Genomic DNA, 9,480 nt, shown 5'->3' with positions numbered 1-9,480 from the left:
TAGAAGATGCATCTCAGCATTGTCTTGACCTGAGGGGAGGAGATGGGCTTCCATATTTCCCTGCTAGTCCTGGGCTGGAGGATGAAGGTTGGGAGGTACAGAGGTAAACCTCTAGGTGTTTCTATGGCTTCCTGCTATTGCAGCCCAAGCTGTGCCAGGACTCAAGAGCACTTAGTGGAAGACAGTCCTGCATAGAGAACTTTGGAGGTAAAAGCACACGAAAGCCTGAAGAAGGATATGTGGGGATGGCAGAAGCAGTCCTGGGGAATTGGGGAAGCACCAGTCAGTGCCCACTATATTGATCATAGCTGTCTCATTTTAAAGGAAAATTTAAAAAGTCGTCTTGTATAATACAAAAATGGAAAGTTTATATTTGGTCATGATTGGGCTATTTAATTTAAGCTCCAGTGATAATTCTTCTCAGCTGGATATTTTTAAATGAAGGTAGAGAGTGACATGGTGTTTGCCAAGTTGGCCTTCAGTGGAAATGGCATGTGGTTCCAGTTGAGGCCTGGAGCCATAGGGAACAAGGCATGAGAAAATGCATCGGTCACTGATTTACACACATTGGCTGCCCTCTGACTCTGTCTTTATTGTCTCTTCAGCCCTAAACCTCAGCACATTTATTGCTTCAGAGGCCAAATGTGCTCAAGGCAATCTATGGGATGCTTTTCTTTCTGGCTGCTTCTTTGTACTGAGAACTTTTGTAGTTCTTTCATCACTCACAGTTAGACTTCATTTCTGTTCTACAGTTTTCTGATCCTCCCTAGCAATTCCTTCCTTTGACATGCTGGCAGAATTCGGCTCTCTTTTTCTTTAGCTCTCCCTGTCTTGTGTCTCTCTGTGTTTTTAAATTACCATTGTGCCCTTATTTTTATTGAAAGAACTTAAAATGACAACTCTGATAGTGCATCAACTTACTTTTATTTCTTTATGTTCCTTCCCAAATTCAATACTTTCATTTTTCCTTTTGTGTATAAATTACTCTTTAATAGCTTCAGTTTAATTTGCTTTCAATTTTTGTTACAGCTCAAATTAATTTAATGACAAGAGGAAAACCTAAAAGAAGTTTAAATACCGTGGAATCCAATTCATGATTATTTGTTAGGGTTGAATTCAATTTACAATTATTTCCCAGAAGTGATTCCTTATCTCAGAATAAAGGTAATAATAACATTCTAAATATTTTCATATGCATTTCGCAAATTATTGACTAAGCAATAAATGCTGAATTTACTCATGATGCTTAATTTTTTGTGTCAACTTGGTTGCCCTGTGGTTCCCAGATATTTGGTCAAATGTTATTCTGGATGTTTCAGAAGGTGTTTTTGAATGAGACTAACATTTAAAGCAATGGCTTTTGAGCACAGTAGATTACCCTATATAATGTGGGTGGGCCTCATCCAGTCAGCTAAAGACCTTCATAAACCGGACTGACCTCCCTTGAGCAAGAGGGTATTCATCAGACTGCCTCTGAACTCAAACTGCAACTCTTTCCTGAGTCTCCAGCCTGCTGTCCTACTTTTGGACTTGTCAAGCCTCCACAGTCACATGAGCCAATTTCTTATCTATCTATCTATAAATCAATCAATCAATCTATCTATCTATCTGTCTATCCATCCATCCATCCATCCATCCATCTATCTATGTCTGTTTATCATGTTGGTTCTGTTTCTCTGGAGAACCCTGATTAATACATCTAGCTACGGTTTTTTTTTTTTTTGAGACAGAGTCTCACTCGATTGCCCAGGCTGGAGTGCAGTGGTGTGATCTCAGCTCACTGCAACCTTCACGTGCTGGGTTGAAGTGATTCTTCTGCCTCAGCCTCCTGAGTAGCTGGGACTACAGGTGCATGTCACCACACCTGGCTAATTTTTGTATTTTTAGTAGAGATGGGGCTTTTCCATGTTGGCCAGGCTGGTCTTGAACTCCTGACCTGAGGTGGTCCACCGGCCTTGGTCTCCCAAAGTGCTGGGCTTACAGGTGAGCCACCATGCCCAGCCACATCTGGCTATTTTAAATTACTCTGTTAAAACCCTGTCCTTTCAAAATGGGAAAATGCTTTAGGTGAAAGGGTTTAATCATAATGAGATTATTTCAGACATCATAAATGCTGAGGGTGGTCTACTTTTGATCATTACTATGGTCCGAGTGTGTCCTCTAAAACTCATGCGTTGAAAACGTAATCCAATGCAATTGTGTTGGGAAGTGGGGCCTTTTGGCAAGTGTTTAGGAGATGAGGGATCTACCCTCAGGCATAGATTAATGTTGTTATAAAAGGGCTTGACAGAGGCAGTTTGGCCCTCTTGCCCGTTTATCCTCTGCCATGTGAGGACAAAGTATTCCTCCCCTTTAGAGGACACAGTGTTTAATGCACCATCTTGTAAGTAGAGAGCAGCCCTTGCAAGAGGCCAGACCTTGATTTTTTACTTCCCAGCCTTCAGAATCATGAGAAATAAATTTTATTTCTTTATAAATTACTTAGTCTGTGGTGTTTTGTTATGGCAGCATAAATGGACTAAGACAGTGGTTTGCAAATAAATGTACACGTTAAAGGAAAATGGTAGCAAAGGCCAGACTCCACCATCCTTAGCCATTAGTTTTGACTGAGTTTTATGCTTTGTCACTTTTCAGCCCTCTCTGCAGTGAACAGGCTATAGACTGTCTGCCTTCTGAAAAAGGCTTTAGTATTTTTTTTTGGTCAAATTTGAGTAATGTACAGTCTTTTTTTGAAAAAAATTGTAAATATCCAATGTTAAACTATAATCTGTATTAGAATAGTACTTAAATATAAACAAAATAGAAATAAACAAAACTCTTCTATTTGGTTCACTGATATAACCCAGCATCTAAATTAGTGTTTGGCATATATTAACTGTATCAGTTCATTCACTGGGGAATGAATGAGTGGAGGAATGATTTTAGTTCTTACAGAACTATGAAATTCAAAGCAAATTTCAATATTAAATGTATAAAAATCCAATAAACAGATATTTAATAATATTAATTTTGTGTATGATATTGTTTTATAAAAATTAAATTTCTGCTTTCAGTCTGAATGTGGTACTATTGTTATAGTTCGAAAATGTTTGGCTTTAGCATTTCTGTTAAAATCACATGACTCAATTCTTTTCCAGTTTTATTTTTATTTTTTATTTTTTATTTATTTATTTTTTTTTGAGACAGAGTCTCGCTCTGTCGCCCAGGCTGGAGTGCAGTGGCGCAATCTCGGCTCACTGCAAGCTCCGCCTCCCGGGTTCACGCCATTCTCCTGCCTCAGCCTCCTGAGTAGCTGGGACTACAGGCGCCCGCCACCGCGCCCGGCTAATTTTTTGTATTTTTAGTAGAAACGGGGTTTCACCGTGGTCTCGATCTCCTGACCTTGTGATCCGCCCGCCTCGGCCTCCCAAAGTGCTGGGATTACGGGCGTGAGCCACCGCGCCCGGCTCCAGTTTTATTTTATCCTGAATTACTATAGCAAAATCTATATTCACATGTTGTCTTTTGGTCTTTAGTTTATATCAATGCATTATTTTAATATACATACATCCAGTGGTGTGATGGCAAATGTTTACTAGCTCTTTGACAAAAACCAAAGTTTGATAACATAAAGGATGTGCAGCACACATAATCTTTATTGTAAATTTCATATAGCTAATTGATTCTCACAGAATTTTTTTTTTTAATTTTGGGGGAGTTCTTTTATCTTATATAATCGATCAGTACAATTCATGAACAAGTGTAGTTCCTATCTGAATATTGAATGGTATTTTTGTTTACATTAATGTAACATCAAAGTGAAATGATAAAGATGTATGTTGGAAGTTCACTTTTAAAAAAATCAATACGGTGAGCAACTTACTTACTGAATCAGCTAATAGTGTTTGAATACTGGAGGAATATTTTTTCATTAAAAAAAATTTAAGACACACTTTGAAATTTAATCTCCATTGTTAACATTTTTCTACCACTTTCTTAGGTCTGGACAATCAAGAAACAATAAGTCAAATCCTGATTTGCAATGTTTGCTGATTTCAAGCTACCAATGTGATATCACTGAATAAAGAATGGGAAAAAATGAGCAGTAGCACACCATTCCATGTGTTTCTACCATACAGATACATTAGATATAAATAATCTCAAGGGTATATATAATAGTAAAATAATTAGGAAGTGATAAGCTTTGAGTGTTTATTACTTTTCCTTTTAATATAATCTATTTAATTTTAAGTTTATGCAATTTGATTTTTAATAAAGGTTCTGCTTAAAAATGAGATCTACCATAATTATGCACCTCTCTCACTATCTCATGATAATTAAAGTGATATTATTAGATGCTAAAGAGACCATAAATGCAAACAAAGGCAATACTGTGGGGCAATACTTCATAATATGGTGGTCATCCAGAGGCTTTACAATGTGCCTATGTAATTCTTTTTAGAATTTAAAAATTCGTATGGGAACTCTAGAGCCCCAGAGAATACGTGTATGAATCCCAGGGCTCTTTGGCTTCTCACTGGCCCAGTGCTGAATTTTCCTCCAGAAGGCAGAGGAGTGCTGTAAGGGGACTCACATGTGAATGTGATGCAGCAGCGTCTCCCTTTAATGCTGCTGCCAGGGCATCATCTGTGGAATTTAGAAGGGCCCAATAGTATCTTACACTTTGAAGCAGCTAGAAATCCCATTTAACACCCTAATCAATAAGGAAACTCTTGAAAAGTGAGAAGGCTGTGACAAAAGCCAGGTGAAATTTAAAAATTGCTTCCTTCATAAATTATTATCCCAGCATGTCATTTCTAGGACAGATTCAGATATATGAGCTGAGATTTTTCTTACAAATTCTTTGAACTAGGGATCTAGATCTCAAGATTAAAAAAAAGTGATGGGCATTCCTAAAAAAGAAGTGATGGGCATTCTTCTTGCAAAGAAAAGGAAGAAAGTGGAAGTAAGAGGAACTGTTTATAATATGGACAGCTTTTAGGCAACGTCCTTTCTGCCTGGAAACTACCTATTTGCAACTGAATATTTGATTCAGAATAGTGTGATGTGTGATATACTCTGGTGAAGATCTTTTCTTGGAAAGAAGAAGGACAATAGATGGTTGCCTATGATAGAGAAGTAATTGTGAATATGCCTATGCTTAAGTAACTTTATATTGGAGGACTTGGTCACCTAGATATTTAGATTATTTGCTTTAATGAGAATTTTAAAATCACTCATAGATTTTTGAGAGTATACATTTTGTATGCAGTCTTGAAGTTGGTGATTTATATTCCTGCATCAGCACTTCAGAAGATCTCTTAGCATCTTCAGGAATATTACTCAATTTTTGAAATGGTATTTTGTATTAATTTTTATTTTTAAATACATTAATATGTCAAATTTAGAGAAGAAGATTTCAAACTTACTTAATAAAATCAGTGCCCAGTTAGGGTTACAAGAAGGGTGGAACCTGGTTTCTCTGCCTTGAACACTTTTTGCTCAGATGTCTTTCATGTCTAATTTCTTTACCTCCTTTAGGCTTTTGCTCAAATGTAGCTTTCTTATTCAGACTTTTCTGCTACATTAATCTGTTTTCATGCTGCTGATAAAGACATACCCAAGACTGGGCAATTTTACAAAAGAAGGAGGTTTATTGGACTTACAGTTCCACGTGGCAGGGGAGACCTCACAATCATGGTGGAAGGCAAGGAGAAGCAAGTCACATCTTACGTGGATGGCAGCAGGTGAAAAGAGAGCTTGTGCAGGAAAACTCCGTTTATAAAGCCATCAGATCTTGTGATGCTTATTCACTGTAATGAGAACAGCATGGGAAAGACCTGCTCCCATGATTTAATTACCTCCCACTGGGTCCTTCCCACAACATGTGAGAATTCAAGATGAAATTTGGGTGGAGACACAGCCAAACCATATCATCTGCCTATTAAAAAAGCATATACCCCCAGAAAATCCTGTTCCCTTCCATGATTGATTTTTCATCTTAGCATTTATTACCACGCAATGTACTATACCTTCTCTGTCACTCTTTCTTATGGTCCAGACATAGGAACATAAAAATACATATTTAAACAAAATTGTATTTAAATAATAAATATCAGTTTGTATTTTTTTTACTGAATGATGTAACTCTGGGTATTTGTCGATGTTTGCACCTCACTATTCCTAACTGCTGTTTATTAGTATTCCCAATAAAGATATACCATAATGGTTTATTTATTCTCTTGCTGATGAACATTTCTCCCCAGTATTTTTGCCATTGCAAAAAATGTTGCAATAAAGATCACTTTACAACCTTCCTTTTACATAGTCACAGGTTTTTTAAAGAATATTTAAAAGGGAGTAGAATTTTGGGGTCATGGGATATTGTTTGATTTGATCTATTATCCATAAAGAAAAATCACTTCAAAACATCCATTTATTATTACAGTTATATTAAAACAAATTTATTATCTCTTATAGTTCTCTTGGTTGCTTGGGCTCGGTTGAGTGATTCTCATCTGAGTCTTCTTGTGGTTATAGTCAGATGGCTATTGGGCCTGGAGTCAGTCATCTGAAGGCTCGAGTGGGCTGATAGGCAAGAAGGCTTCTTTATTTACATGTGTGGAGCCTCATTTGGGATGACTGGAACTGATGGGCGCTAGTCAGACATCTTTCTCTTTCTATGTGTCCTCTCTACATGGCTAGCTTGTCCTTCCTTATAGCATGGTGATCTGAGGATAGTCAGACTTCTTACATGAGAGCTAGCTTCACCCAGAGCAAGTGTTCCAAGGAGTAATGTGCAACGATTCTTATATCCTGGACCTGGAAGTCCCTCAACACCATTTCAGTTGCATTATATGGTTAAACAGGGAGAGAGGGGAGGGGACTACGTAAAGATGTGAACAGTGCAAGATAGGGCTCATTTAGGGGCCATATTTGGAAATTAGCTACCAAGGACATGGGTTTCTCATTATATTTTAGCAGGTTGGGATTAGAACTAATGTCAAATTAAAATGGAGATTTAGTGAAAAACAAGCCGCAAATTAATAGAATAGGTGTATTTAACCTCGTAATGCTACTTATATAGTGACTTCCTATAGTCCCTGAAATGATTTTGTGTTCCCAGTTGGTCCACGCAAGGTATTTCCAGGGAATTAAGCAATCTAGATCCAAGAGTCTAGATATGTCAGACCTGGAAATGACCCATATGTGTTTTTAGTTTCCTTTTAACACTTTATAGATGGGGGAAATAGGGTTCAGAGAAGTTAGGGTAACAGTTCAAGGTAATTAGTATAAGCAGTTTGTAGCAGGACCAAAAAATAGTACTCAGGACTCTTTCTGTGTTCTTTCCCTTATGTTTTATTTTATTATAAATCAGCTTCAGTGAGTAATAGTGAGTGCATCTACTCTAGGAAGATGTTTGTATTCATGTAAGTTTAGTAATACTGGAAGTGGTGTAGGTGGTAACTTTTATTACTTAGTAGGGTGCAAGTTTAATCCTTTTTTATAAACTATTTGCAATGTTTTTAAAATGACCTATCCCTTAGAAATACTACATGCATTGCTTCATTTCACTTGGTAATATGTTCCAGGGAATAAAATAAAAGTTTTAACATATGTTTTGTGGTTGAAAACCCAGGGATCAACTTGTTTCGCAAAACTGAGTCTAGAAGCTGGCTGGGAATGATTTTTGGGTCCCAGTTCGTGGTCCACCACTGGGTGGTGAGTGTTGGAACTGCCAAAGAAACAGGGATGCTTGGTACCTGGGATGAGAAATAATTGGAATATACCTGGCATGATACTTCTAAGAAATCTATTTTGGTTTTTGGAATACAAATATATTAATTTCTTCTAAAACTTTCCTAGCAGATATGATGCAGATGTTATGGAGGGTGGATGGGCACTAAATGAGTTCCATGGTTCTCTTGGAGTTCAGATGCTGTTCATTGGCATATCCCAGATTCAGAGCTTGAAGTGGAACTGAGCTATTGAGCTCAACTACTCATCAGGAATTCTGTTGGACTGGCAGGAGATAAACCTGGATGATTACCAGAAGCAGCTGTGGGCCAGATGGGACTGGCAATGCTTGCTGCAGCCTAATTCCCAGGACCTTCTGTGCTCAAGAAGAAAGGCATATGCTTTGTCTCCCTGCTGCCCCCACCCAAGACCAAGCTAATTCCACCCTTCGTTCCCTTCTCTGTTCTCTGTCTTCTCCTCCTACTCAAACTTCATTCAGCATCAGTGCCAACTTAAGAGTTCCTTTGTAGCTTTCTCTGGCAACTCCGTCACTCTCAAATCTATTTCACCTGTTAATTTTTTTTTTCAAAACAGCATAAATAAGTGAGTGTATTTAATCATACCAGCTCATAATAGAGCAAATTGATGAATAGAGCAAATTGATTAATAATTCATGCTCCAGCATTAACTGGCAACAGAGAAAGTTGGTCACAGGAAGGCAGAAGAACCTCATTTTCTAAGAGTTAGAAACTCTTAGAAACTTAGAAAAGGGGCTCCATAATCATTTGGCATCTACTTGATGTTATATCTATGTTTAGAAATCTTCTAGATTCCTTGTTTAAGGTCTTGGTCAACTGTGGCCACAATGTAACACAGTCGTTTGGGGTTACTCTCTGTACTAAGCTGTCATCTGCATAGGTTCCTTTGTGTGTGTGTGCAAGGTAATCTTGAATCCTTGATGATCCTTAGAGCCACCCAATACTCCTGCCCCATTTCCCAATTTTAGCCATTACACAGTCAGTTATACAACGGATACACTTGGTATAGACAATTCATCATTAACTGTGCTAAATCTAGTTTGGCATTAATGGAAAAGTTGATAAAGTTGGTATCAGTTAGGATGTGCTATGGTGGGCCCAGCTGTGTATTATATTGTAAGAATAAGCAAGAAGAGGGTTGGGAACTTCTCTTTTCTTCAGCGTGCTGGTATCTTTCTTTCCTTTCTTTTTAAGTTTTAATCTATCCTTTTTTAAAGCCTCTGATCTCTGAGACCAAGCATTCACTTTATGGTTGCATAATTCCTTGCTTTTTGTTGCTTCTCTATGTTCATCCCATACTCTTCTTCCAGAATCCTTACCTGTTAGATTATTTATAAAAATGTTTGGAATAACTTTTCCCCTTGGGTTAATAATTGCTCTACATCAATGGTTCAACTCAGTGGATGTGTGTTAGACTCATCTGGGCAGCTTGCAAAAATGCGTATTTCCAGACTATGGTCCAAATCAATCAAATCGTAGTCTCTGAAGGTAAGACTCACCCACTTGCATATTAAAAAAAAAAAAAAAAATCCCTAGGCACTTTGGGAGGCTGAGGCGGGTGGATCATGAAGTCAGGAGATCGAGACCATCCTGGCTAACATGGTGAAACCCCATCTCTACTAAAAGTACAAAAACTTAGCCAGGTATGGTGGCAGGTGCCTGTAGTCCCAGCTACTCGGGAGGCTGAGGCAGGAGAATGGCATGAACCCGGGAGGCGGAGCTTGCA

General features: G+C 38.0%; 1 pseudogene; it reads right to left on the bottom strand.

Annotated features, from left to right (window-relative positions):
* Nucleotides 1–8,469: 8,469 nt before the first annotated feature.
* LOC105555480 lies at nucleotides 8,470–9,046 on the bottom strand (annotated as a pseudogene).
* Between the last annotated feature and the right edge of the window lie 434 nt (nucleotides 9,047–9,480).

Source organism: Mandrillus leucophaeus, unplaced genomic scaffold (assembly GCF_000951045.1).
Source record: "Mandrillus leucophaeus isolate KB7577 unplaced genomic scaffold, Mleu.le_1.0 Scaffold688, whole genome shotgun sequence".
Lineage (NCBI taxonomy): Eukaryota > Metazoa > Chordata > Mammalia > Primates > Cercopithecidae > Mandrillus > Mandrillus leucophaeus.
The sequence above is the reverse complement of the archived record's forward strand: the minus strand, read 5'-3'. Positions and strand labels throughout refer to the sequence as shown.